The sequence below is a fragment of the Acanthochromis polyacanthus genome, chromosome 10 (genome assembly GCF_021347895.1).
Source record: "Acanthochromis polyacanthus isolate Apoly-LR-REF ecotype Palm Island chromosome 10, KAUST_Apoly_ChrSc, whole genome shotgun sequence".
NCBI lineage: Eukaryota > Metazoa > Chordata > Actinopteri > Pomacentridae > Acanthochromis > Acanthochromis polyacanthus.
In genome coordinates, this window is record NC_067122.1 from 13,617,549 (window position 1) to 13,629,873 (window position 12,325).

General features: G+C 40.9%; 1 protein-coding gene across 6 annotated transcripts in view; it reads left to right on the top strand.

The window, feature by feature from the left end:
- Positions 1 to 12,325, top strand: part of diaph2 (diaphanous-related formin 2) — a 388,183-nt gene that overhangs the window by 319,341 nt on the left and 56,517 nt on the right. The window lies entirely within an intron of this gene.

Below are 12,325 nucleotides of genomic sequence, written 5' to 3' on the forward strand. Positions count from 1 at the left end.
AACATGGCTGAGCTGAAGGAGGCTGTCTATCCCTCTCTCTCATTCTAGCTAACCAGATGGAGAAGGATAGAGAAGTAGGTATGATATTAAATATTTCTGCCAGAGCAGATTTTGATCTCGGTTTCTGAATGCCATTATATGACTTGTATGAATAAAACATGAGGATGACATGGGCAACGTTGCCTGCAGCCTTGGAGATAGCAGGGATTGTCCTCCACACCAACACCTGGCTCATTGCACTGTCGTGATGACAATGACCTTGGAAGTTATGAAATACACACTTTTAAATTGAAGAAGTACTAAGCCCAGTCCTTTTTCTTTACTCTGTCAAGGTTCTTACCTAGATTGACAACATATTTTCATTAAACCTTGAAATTCTTTTTGTGTACTCGTCTCTATGTGCAATGTAATCAGAGAAAGGACAATCAGATACAGAACTCTTTAAATGGGTCCTGTGAATGGAAATATGGATTTGAGGAAGGAGCAGGTTGGAGGTTGCAGCAGCTGGGTGGTTTTGCGCTTGTGTTCTCTCTCGGTTTCTCTTTAAGCTGTTTGGTTGGAACAAGAGTAGCAGGGATAGTCGATGTTTTTTTCTGTTGCACGCTTTCTTTTTTGTGCCTCCCTCCCTCTCCAGTTGACAGCCTTGGCTTGAGAGTCTTGGCTCTTGTCTCCCATTCTGTTCTAGAATTCTACATGTGTTTCAGATATTTGAAGAGTTAGTTATTTGTGGAGACTTTTCTCATCAATATTTCATGCCGAGCATCAGTCGTGTTTGGTGTGAAGGTTGAGGAAAATAAGGTGGTGTACAGCACAAAGAGGCTTGTTTGATTCCTCTTAGCATTAATTAATCATGTCCAAACATTTCCTACATTCATTTTGCATTTTAAAGGTTGAGAAGCTAAAGGAAACACTGAAATAGTTTGATTTAACTTCTGTTGTCTTTATAGATAGATAGATAGATAGATAGATAGATAGATAGATAGATAGATAGATAGATAGAATCATTGACCTGAATACAGTGCATTTTTATGTTTGTAAACCCATTAGCATGAGCAGATGGAGTAAACATATGGTCATTGTATTATGAGAATTATGCACAGGTCAGTGTCTTATCTTATTTTATGGATTTACTGATTTACTCATTTTATTGCTTAAAAGACTGTTTGATGGATCATACTATTGTGTTTAATGCAGTTTCAAGAGGCTATTTTTGAGTAGGGATAGATTTTATGTCATTTCACAAATTGCAACCTAATCCTCTTCGCTTGCAAATGATTAACAATGAAATGCATATTTAATGAGAGTTTAATTCATTTAGCTTTTGCCAGGATGGCACCAGGGTGGGGGAGGGGTAGCAGACAAATGCTTTTAGGAAACTGATAAAAAAAAAAAAATCCCATTCCCCAGTTGATAAAACTTGAGCTAATGCTCTCTCGATGTTCACTGACATGCATACTTCTTCAACAAGCATGACTGATAGATGAGACAAGTGCAGCGCTAAACACGTTTTCTTTGTGAAGTATTAGAAATCCTAATGTAGGAAATTGCTTATGAAATCATTACCCAGTCACCCCATTTGTTTTAATTTGCTCTAAGTGGATTTCCATAGTCTCTTGAACTGACCAGATGTTCAACATTTACTAAATCACTTTACTTCACTGTTGAACACTGCAGAATAAACCCAAACTAATGCCTCTGTCTGAAGCAGGGGATGATGGTTCAGCGCAGCAGGATATATTTTATTGCAGCATATGAACCAATGTCACAAGCAACATGCTGAGTGTGTCAAGAGCCGGAGCATGGTAGAGCATCTGGACTTTCCTTCTCTAAGGCATTTGTGAGGAGTAGCAGGCCCCTCCGGCCGCCTGTTCGGCTGGCATCACCGGGGTCAGTGCCCCCGTCTGGGGCAAGTGTCTGAACCCACATGTCAACTATGTACCCCAGTCAAATTCACTAAGCTTTGAACAGAGCCGGGAAGCGCACATGCTTCTTTGAGCACAATGCAGCTTGGCATAGGGCGCATAAGAATAAACAAACCAGGAAATAAAAGTTAGTGGAACATTTTATTTAGTCCAGGCATTTCTCCCAGGTAGCACAGAGAAATTAAAAAAAAAAACCTTGGTGTTTTACATGTGCTGCTGACTTCTCTTCGAGCAAAGAAACTAGTGTAAAACCTACTATAGATCTGTGTGTGAGTAGCTGCAGCAGATTGTGTAGAGGTCCTCTTGACCACATGGACCTCTGAAAAGCTGAAGAATATAAAGTTAAGAAGCATATTGGTTGTAACCTGTGAGCTTTACAGCACCATTTTATGAGCGTACCAACTGTCTGCTGCCTGAGTTGACTCCACACATTAAATGTTTTCCAACTTTATTAATGCACTAAGCTGAGATCTCAAGACAGACGTATTTGATTTGAAGACTAGGTTTTTGTAATAATCGATTATTTAAATTGTTCTGGACAGTATTGCTGAATGCCTAAAAACACACTCGGAGCCTTCACAGCTGCTGTGTTTATGATGAGTTTTATTTGCAAAGTGATTATTTTTTTTACAGACTGAATTAGAGCCCACCCAGCCACCTGCAACAGCTTGCAGACACCAGCAAAATGTGGATCCATACACTGGGTTGCTCTGTGGGGATATTGTAGTGGAAAAATAGGTTGTGGCACAGTGTGTGTGTTACAATATAGCTACTGAGCACATATTATAATCATCTTCGCTGCTATTGTCTTTGTTCAAACAGTGTCAAGAGGTTGTGCATCCCACACATTCCATCCTTATGTTTAAGCTTGCCACTTAGCCCGACAGAATAAAATCTAAGTTTGTAATAAACATGTCAAAAATACAGTCACAGATATTAAACAAAATTTCTAGTAGTTCAATCGGTTGTTCATCTTTAGATAGTGCTCTCATTTTGTTTTAATTTTCATTGCATTGTACAATTATTGTGTATCCTTTCCTCTCGAGAGGTCTTTTTTTAAAAAAAACTGTGATAGTTGTTCAGGCATTTTCCCCGTTGAACAAAGCCTGCTAGAATGAGGTCTCCATGTCTCTGAGATTCTCTGCAGAGAGCAGTTGGCATGTTGACAATGATGGGCCTGCGGCTTCTATTTATGCATCCTTCTTGTCAACCTTTCACACTTTCAGGATGAAATGGTGTATGTTTACGTAAATAAATGTGGGCTCCTCTCAGAAAAGAATCACATATACTAAATATGAGCAAAATTAGTTCATAAGGTTGGTAATTAATAAGGTAGGTAATAATGGGTCTTGAATGCATTTCAGACTGTGTTGTTTAGAATTAATTGTTTTTAGTTTATTTTTGTGCAAGTCAGTGTTCTTCATTTGCATCAGCTTTTAATGCAGTTGCAGAATAGCTTTCAAAAGCGGTTTTATGATAGCAATTGTTACGTAATGCACAGTTAACATCCACATCCACAGAATGATGTGCCTATTTTTAGGGGGTAAGAGTTTATTATAATCAATACTACTGATTTTATAACTCTCACGTTTCTCATCACAATGCTTTTTCTGAACTCAGCAACTTTTTTTGATTTTTTTCTTTACTTTTGTTTACCGAAGCAAAATTTCCAAATTCAAGTGTCTATTAGTGTGGCATGCTAAACTAAATTGACATATTTCTGTGGAGCCGGCTGACTGGTTGTGGCTGACAGAGCCCTGTCAGGAGTGACAGTGGTGGAGATGTGGATTGATGGCTTTGTGTGACACTGACAGCTGCCGGTAGGCCAGTGCATACCTGCGTCGCAGTCATGCCAGCTAGGTGATCATAGACAAGCCCTGACAAGCAGTGGTGGGGTGGACAGGTTGACTTTCTAGGTTTGCATAGTGTCTGTGCAGCACAGCAGACATGGCAAACAATATTACCAGGGGAGATAGCTTGTAGAGACGTGAAGGTCAGAAACCCAAGTAGATAAAAGCAATGTTTCTTCGAGAGATTCTCACTATTCCTCAGCTTAGCTTAGAAAACGAAGTCAGTATTAGAGAGCCAAAGCTGACATTCATGTTTGAAATAGAATAGAACGAACAAGGACAGACTATTTCCAGAATCTAACAATGATCTAGGTACAAACGTTAAGAATTTCCTGGCAGTTTACTCCCTAAAGTATAATATCCATGTCACGGCATCGATGCCTTCCATGACTGGCAATATATTTGTACTTTTTGATGAGTTATAAAAATGAGGTATCTTTAACTACATCTGCATACAGATGTCACTGCAAACTAAACTTTCAGCAAACTTCATTTTTTTTCTTTGCCCTTGTATTCGGGATGCTCGTAAACTCCTGCCTATGGATTGGTGAATTCCATCATTACCTTGAAAGACAGGAACAAGGGCACCAGGATTATCTGCCGTTATACACCCATCCTAATAAATAACAGCATATTAGACTGTGCTGTATCTCCGGTCAGAATCAGAATGTGCCCCAAGGCAAAGACGGCACAGAGATTATAGACAATTGCATCTCAGCTCAGTACTATTCATAAATTAATAAACAAGTAAGTGTTAAATACATTTAACATTCTGTGAATCAAAAAAATACCAAAAAAATAGTTATCCGTTACTCTCCAGGATTATAATATTTTCCGTACATTTCCACAAATAAATGTCAGCACGAGGAAAGCGACCCCAGCTTTACAGAGGGGCTTTTAGGAGTTAATGATAAATGCCTTAATTCATTAGCAATTAAAAACAGCAACTGTGAATTGTCTCTCGCACATTTTTATCTGTCATCGTATGCATCAAATTGTCAAGTTGAAGATGTATGCTTTTTAGTGACACCTTCCTTTGTGTGAGGAGAAACACAAAAAACACTAGATTGCACCTTAAAGTTTTCAGTTTAGTAAGGGAGACATGCATTGGATGCCTTTGTCTTTGCTGTTTTGTCTCTCTGATTCCATCTGTGTCTCTGTGTGTCTCTCTTTCAGTTTTCTATACAACACACACTCACTACACTCATCCCCTCTCTTACTATTTCTCTCTCCCCATTGCTTTCATAAATGTTCTTCTTCTCCTTGGTGAAATCAGCTCAGGCACAGTTGAATCTCATTAATTTGTGGGTGGTTCAAGTGTCTGATCATTTCCCCTCCCAGATCTGGACCTCACCAGTCACTTTACAGTCAATCAAACCTAATTACCCTCACTACAAAGACCATCAAATCCCATTGTCAAATCCATTTAGCTTCCCCAGACAGCACCGCCTTTTACTGATGCAAACAGCCCATGTGGGGTTTGGTTCAGATGTTATCTTGATCTGGATTCCAAAACTCTGCATCCGCCATCCAAATGTGCCACGTGTTTAAAATGGAGAATCCACACCGGACTGGACGGATGAAACCCAGAATGTTTATTGCCACTCAGTGTACTGACATTGCCTCTTTGACATTCCTTGATTTATATTAACCTAAGTCATTTAAGTGACCCCAGTATGAACAGTCACACATGTCCTGTTGTCATATACTTTAGCTTGATCACAGCCTGTGACGCTGGCATAGAGCTGATATAACCCAAGACTTTTCTCATCCATATGCCTGAAAAGCACAGTAAAAGGTGTTTTCAGCTTGTTAATGTTTTAGAGGTTCACCCAAACTGCAATAAAAAACCCCAGTCACCTGCACTTCTGTGTTTAACCAGCTCACTGTGGCTTTATCCTCACTCTACCACTGCGATGCTTAAAACCAATCTGCTGAGTGCACTGAAAATACCTTTGATGTTGACAGATTTCAGTCCTGCTGTCCTTAATGATCAAGACTACGTGTCCTGTTGCTGTTTTACAGTGAAAGCCATTCCGTGGTTGGCATGTAAAACCATTTTTACATCTAGCGACAGCAGGAAGTATGCAGATTGTATTTAAGCAATTAAAAGTGTAGGATTTAACAATTGCTCACTTTAGCAAGTCTCAGTGGTAGCCTTAAAAAAAGACACTGCAGCAGATTGCAATGCACAACAACACCAGTCCCTCTCAAGGATCCAACCTTAGGACACCAGAATGTGAGGCTGAAATCAACACATGGACTAAACCAGTTTTCACTGGGGGTGTGTCATCTTTTAGCAAACAGAAAGTAAGCCAACAGAATGTTTAGAAGGACTACCATACAAGAGTTATGTAGATTTAAGTTTTAACCCACAGAACACTAAGAAATTTCTGGGTGTTTCTTGCTCATGCCATATGTTAGTCACTGTAGATTAAATTTATTGCAATATAAAGGAATGCACCTCTGTGGGAACAACACAACCGTGGCTAGAAGTGCGGAGAACTCTTCTACAGTATAAAGTTCTAATGCCATACATCATTACCAGATATTTTATTTATTTTAGAAAAAGAAGTAAAGGCCTGGAATCAAAATATGCATCATTTTTCTTCAAGTTCCCAATGCTGGGGGAAGAAAAAAAAGTTGTACTACTTCTATTTGTTTCCATGCTTCTTTCTTCTCTGCTTTGTGTAAACACAGCCTGCAGTTCAGCCCAGTTCAGCCAAAAGCGCTGAATCTTTGCCACGTGACTGTTGGTCACAGCTGAGTCACTAATGGCATCACGTTTGTGCCAAAGAGCACAGAATGTTTTTTGCAGAATCTGGATAGTGCAGATGGTTTATTTTGGGTGAATTATTAAATGAGACGTACAGTTTAGATTTTTGATGTTTTTTGACAAGCACTGACAGTAAGGTGAAAATGTGATGATTCCTTCTGTTTTTACAGTTTCTGGTTCTGATAAAGGTGCATTGTAATTAATTGTGTTCATTTGTTTTTGTCTTTTAGGTAACATACATTTCAAAACAGGTGCTTTAAACAGTTTATTAGGTACCATCAAACAGAGAAATACATTACTCAACCTAAACTCCAAACCACAGCAGCTTGAATATGACTAAAAGATCCTTGAATTTGACTAAAATATGAGTAATAGCTGAACTTTTTAAGTGATGATTTTTGCCTGTCCATATAGTTTAATCATTTTACAGGGAATGCTAAATTAAGAGTAGAAACGATTAAAGGATATGTGTGAGGTCAGTAAAACTACATATGGGTCAGGGTCTACAATATTGGAGCTAAATTTAGCAATACCTTGCTTATGGAAAAGGGGCAGTAGCTGGCTAGTCTGCTGTGAGGACTGGCTCCCTTGGCCCTGCTGGCACCCTGACATGATGACCCCATGTGGCTCAGAGAAAGTGTGTCAACTTAACATCTGTCAGTGCTGGGCTGGAGCTCTCCCTTGTGTGTTGGTGGTGCTATTGGGCAAACTAGCCAAAAGCAGTGGATAGATGGTGATATCAGTGTGGTTATTGGGGGTGGGGGGTGGGGGGCTGTGCACAGGCAGTCGAAGTAAACGACGGCAGAGGAAGCTGAGCGCGGTGACGGCTATGATACAAGGCTCTCTCTTCCCCCCTTCCCGTCTCCCAGCCTTCCCTCCCTACTGTTTCTCACTTGGGGCCTGGCAGCATCCATCCAGATGGAGGGTTTATTTTTGTTTTTGTTTGTTTACTTATTCATGCATCCAGCTATTCGGGGCATCGCTGGGGCTTTCGTTCCACCACAGAATGCAAATCGCCACGGCGGCTAATCCACTTTCATCTCTCCCTTGTCGACATCCAACTTCTTTCCACGTTTCCCCGAGTCTCTCGCAGTCAGGACATCTCTCTTTTTTACTTCAGTGTGTGAGATCAGGCCTGCAGTGACCAGGCCACACTAGCTCCAATGCTTCTCTCTACTTCATGCATGTCAAACACAATGCACCTTTCACCTCCCACCTACCTTTTCCATTCTCAAGACATCCCTCCCTCCTTCACTCAACATCTTCCCTCCCTTGCTGACCCTGGCGCCAGGCAGGGCATTGCGGCAAGAGTAAAGTAGGATCTACACTCTCATTCCTCCTGCAATAGAGGGTTGTGGGGGCATGCCTAATTGAGTTAGGGAGGGCATGAGTGGGTTTGCTAATCAAGTTGTTACAGTAATACAATCCAGATAAACTAGCAAACATATTTGTCTTTTTTACTAGCAATCTCTCCCCTCTATCCCCATCCTTCCTCCTTTCCTTTTTCACTCCAGTGGACTTGTACACATGCACACACTTCAAAATTAAAGACAGGGGCCTTTTCGGAAAAGTTTCCCATCTCTTTGTGTCAAAGCTTTTGTCAGAGTTGGGTGGTTGGACTGCATGGAGGTCGTGAAAGAGGGGGTGGGAGGGAAAAACAAAGGAAAGACATCTAACAGGTGTAGGACTGCTGTCCTTCGGGCACTTGTGTTCTGTGTGCTCTCTGTGGCAGTAATGGTCTCTGTCTGCCCGGGTCTTAGGAACTGCTGGGGTAGCGGAGAAGGAGGGCTTGTGGAGGGGGTTACTCAGCTCAAAGGCAGACCGTTAGAGAGCAGGCAGGAGAGCAGTAAGCGGATGGGGGGTGTTGAGTGATGCAGGTGGTTGTGTATATCTAGGTGGCTGAGCCTGAATTCAGGTGTGAAAATAACACAAAACCAGGTGCATGCAAGGGAGAGTAGAGAGAGGAGATGAGATTAAAAGAAAGTGTGGTTGTTGCCTCTCCACCTGGCCATAAAGCACTACCCCTCCTCCCTCCACTGAGGCCTTTGTTTCACGGCTAATGGTCCAGGTTAATTGCACAGGTGACTTTCTGTGGGGGAACAGATGGGCTCAAATGTGTTCAAAAACAATCTGCAGCAAGCAGGGGGGGGAAAAAGAACTAGAAATGAGTTGTTCCTTTCCTCTTCATTCTTCCTTTTCTTTCTCATCATCTCTACTGGAGTCATGGAGGGTGACTGGGGTGAGGTTAAACTCTCACTGTGTTCTTCTCTCACAGTGGTTTCAATTTATCAAGCGCAAGGCCTGTAAGCTCTCATTACATCTCATTACAGTGCAAATTAGACTCAGGAATTTGCTAGTGGAAGGATAGCGGATAGTAGTAGATAATAGACATCTCTCCCACGCCAGATTTTGTCTAACACTTTGATTTGGAAAGGGAGGAGAATGCTGTGATTACATTCAGAGGAAACTATACATATTTCTGATTGATTAAAATGTCTTCCTGTATGGAAATTTGTTTTGGATGCTCTTGCGGTTATTTTTGAATCTTTTCAACGAACATGCCACTGTTAGTTGAAACACCACTAGTTTCACTCGTGGCGTACATAATTTGCCATCAGATTAGAAACCCATACGTGCTAGACAGAAGCCTCTGGAATTCTCAGAATTATTTGCCTCTCTTTTCCCACATGAATCACGAAGGCTGCATGTGAGCCATCAAAAATTGAGTTCTCAATCGATCCACTGTGTTTTTTTTCTCCTCAGCACAACATGCAGGAGATGACAGATAGCAAATTGAATTCATGGACAGGCTTTGTTGATACTGCTGTATAATTATAGGAATGCAGTGCCTTTGGTGTTTAAAAAGAGAGCCTAGCATTTAATTCAAAAACATACAAGGTTTAATGCTTGAATGATTGAGCGAAAAGCTTTGTCACGTTTTTGAGGTGACAGCTGTTCTTTTCCTGTGCTTTACATATTTTGTGTGCTGTTGATGAGTGATTTTAATTAGCAAAAGTAAAGGAATGAAATGTTGCGTGCTACATTATGTAAGCTTATTCATTTTGTTCCTTTCCGGTCTTAGGCTGACAATTAAGAGTTTTAAGGAATCTTCAATATACATCGGTTTTCTAAAAGGCATGGCTAGAAATCTGTCTCATGTAACTGTTTTTGTCTAGAGCATTCAAGTGCGTAGGTCATCTTTTTGACATTTGCCAAAGTATGCCCTCAATCTCCTTTTCACCATCCATTCATTCATCTTGCTGTCTCTGCCTGTCAAGCTTGCACATACTTGTCAGTTGAAAAATTTGAACTAAACATTTATATCAGCTAAGTAGAGCCAATACTCAAATGCAAACATACAACATGCATTTGTGTCACTTAAAATGTGTAGGCATGTGTTGACTACAGCTGAATGTCCGTGTGCCTTTTTTTGCATACTGCAGTGTATATTTTAGAAATAATTAAATGTCAAAGGGCTCAGGTTGTCAAGTATTCAAGCAGGTGTTTTATGACCTTGTGTCTTGTCTTGCTCCACTAGTTCCTCTCAGTAACCCACTCCACAGCACGCGCTGCCGCACCCACTGGAACTCTTCACTTTCCTCCAATGTTGCCTTCTGTGTTTGTCTCTAAATTCTTCCTCCTCCTTCATGCTTTCCTTTACATCTTATTTCACTGACTAGTGACACTTAACAGCAATCCGAGCTAATTCTTTTCCTACTTCTTGCTTTCCTTCTATTGCCTCTGTCGACATTTGACTTAGTGTTCTGCTCCTGGGATTGGTGAATAAGTATATCGCAGCTGCTTTCTTACAGAAGTTTTTTTTTCTTAGGCAAAAACTAATCTAATGTGTGAAGTTTTTATGCCAATCCTGCTGAGAGCACATGGCTTCTGTTATCCCTCCTAATTAGAAAATGTGATACTGCTGCTTGTAAATATATATGACAGACTAAACCAATCCCCGGGGCTCACGGTTACATTTGGCACAGCCTCGGGGTCCAGGTACCACCAGATACTCAGGTAAAGGATTGGAGGGTGGTGGGGGGTGAGGGATTGGAGGTAGGCAGGGATCAAAAGGAAAGATATAGAACAGGTTCATCATCTCTCTCTGGAAGCTGGAGTTTCACAGAGCTTTATTCCTGCTCTTAAAGGTTTATCTGTTTAAGAAAATACCTAAAAGTGCAAAAAGCCGCAACCATGTTCCACACTTCCACAAGCTTTAATAAGATCATTAAAGGACCCCAAGGCTGTCTGTTGAGGTGCCCACCAAGGTGTTTCATCACTGGAAGGGTTTGTCAATGTCTTGGGTCTTAGCCCATCTTAACCCATTTAGAAAGCAATTTCCTGTGAGCAGAGGGGATCTTTCCTCCTGAGAAAGATCTTTGGGCATAAAAGGTTAGCTTTTCTGTAATTCCCCACCCTGCAATGTACCAGTGCTGCTAATGAGAAGCAGATGAATATTTGCCTTAGGTTTAACAGCTCAAAATAAGATGAGTGAATTGCAGGAATGAGGCAGAAATGTCTGCTAAAGTGGGCAATGTTACAATAAGTAATGTAGAAAGTTTGCTTTGAGGATTACTGGAATAAGTGTAGTCAAATAGTATTCTTTTTGCACTGCTAAATGCTTACTTTGTCTTTGCAGATTTGTAAAATATATATACATGTGTTTTTATGTTAATAGGTTCATACATTCTGAAGGCTCATTTGCGAACATTTCTTGCTGAGAGAGAGGCCTGCTTGGGTTTAAGCTTTGGACAGCTTAGGACAAAGTTAATTGAGCACTGTGAGGTGACTAGGGAGTATGCTTCCCATTTTAGTCATTTTAGTTCTTTGTGTCTGCAGTTCTCCCCCTGAACCCCAGTCTTCTAGGGCTCCCAAGTCCTGGCCATTACAAATGATGAATTGTGCTACAGTTAAGCTAGAAGTAGGACAAATTGATCAAAGTGTCAGGTGCCCCCTGTGATGTTTAGGTCTCCATGAAGAAGGCAGTGAAGAAGGAGCTGCCAAAAAGTTTCTTGTACCATGGTGGCTGTAGATAAATGTTTACCTGCCACTTAACACGTTCTGCCTTCTGTCAGACTCACAATGTGTCCTTGCTAGCCTACATAAGGAGGAGTAGCTAAAGATCTTGGGAGTTGATACAGTTATAGAAGCTGCAAGTTGTTCACCATATTGTTCTTCAGGTCCACAGGAGACGAAACCCATGCCCCCCACCCCCCTTTAAACCAATGAGCTTGCTATCTGAGGTGTAGTGCTGCAATTTGAGATAAGCACTACTTGGCTCAGCTTTGGTTTTGTTCTGATAAAGCTGGTCTAATTAAGCTTGATTTAATCGGGATTGCTTTTAAGCACAGCACACAGCCAGAACAGATACTTTGATTTCAAAGTAGCCCTTGGGAAGGACTTGAGGAAGAAAGAGAAGGAATGAGATAGAGTGTAAAATTAGAGAGTATGACTGAAGAGTTGCTTTTTTGAAAATTTGCATAAGACATGTTTCTATTCTTAGTTGTACTGTCTTCTTTTACTTGCATGAATGACTGCAGGTCGGGTGGTTTGTTGCTTAAGGTAAAGGGAAAACATGTGCAGGTCTGGCTTTCTTTGGTAATGGCAAGATATGTGCCATTTTTTTTAAATCAATCGGGTACAATTCTGTGTCACTGTGGTTTGTACATAAATTGAAATTGCCCCACTGTGTTTCTTTGAGCGCATGCAAGTAACAAAAGATTGATCACACCAGTACTTGTAAAAGTGCTGTGTGCTGAAAGTAGCAGTTGTCACCA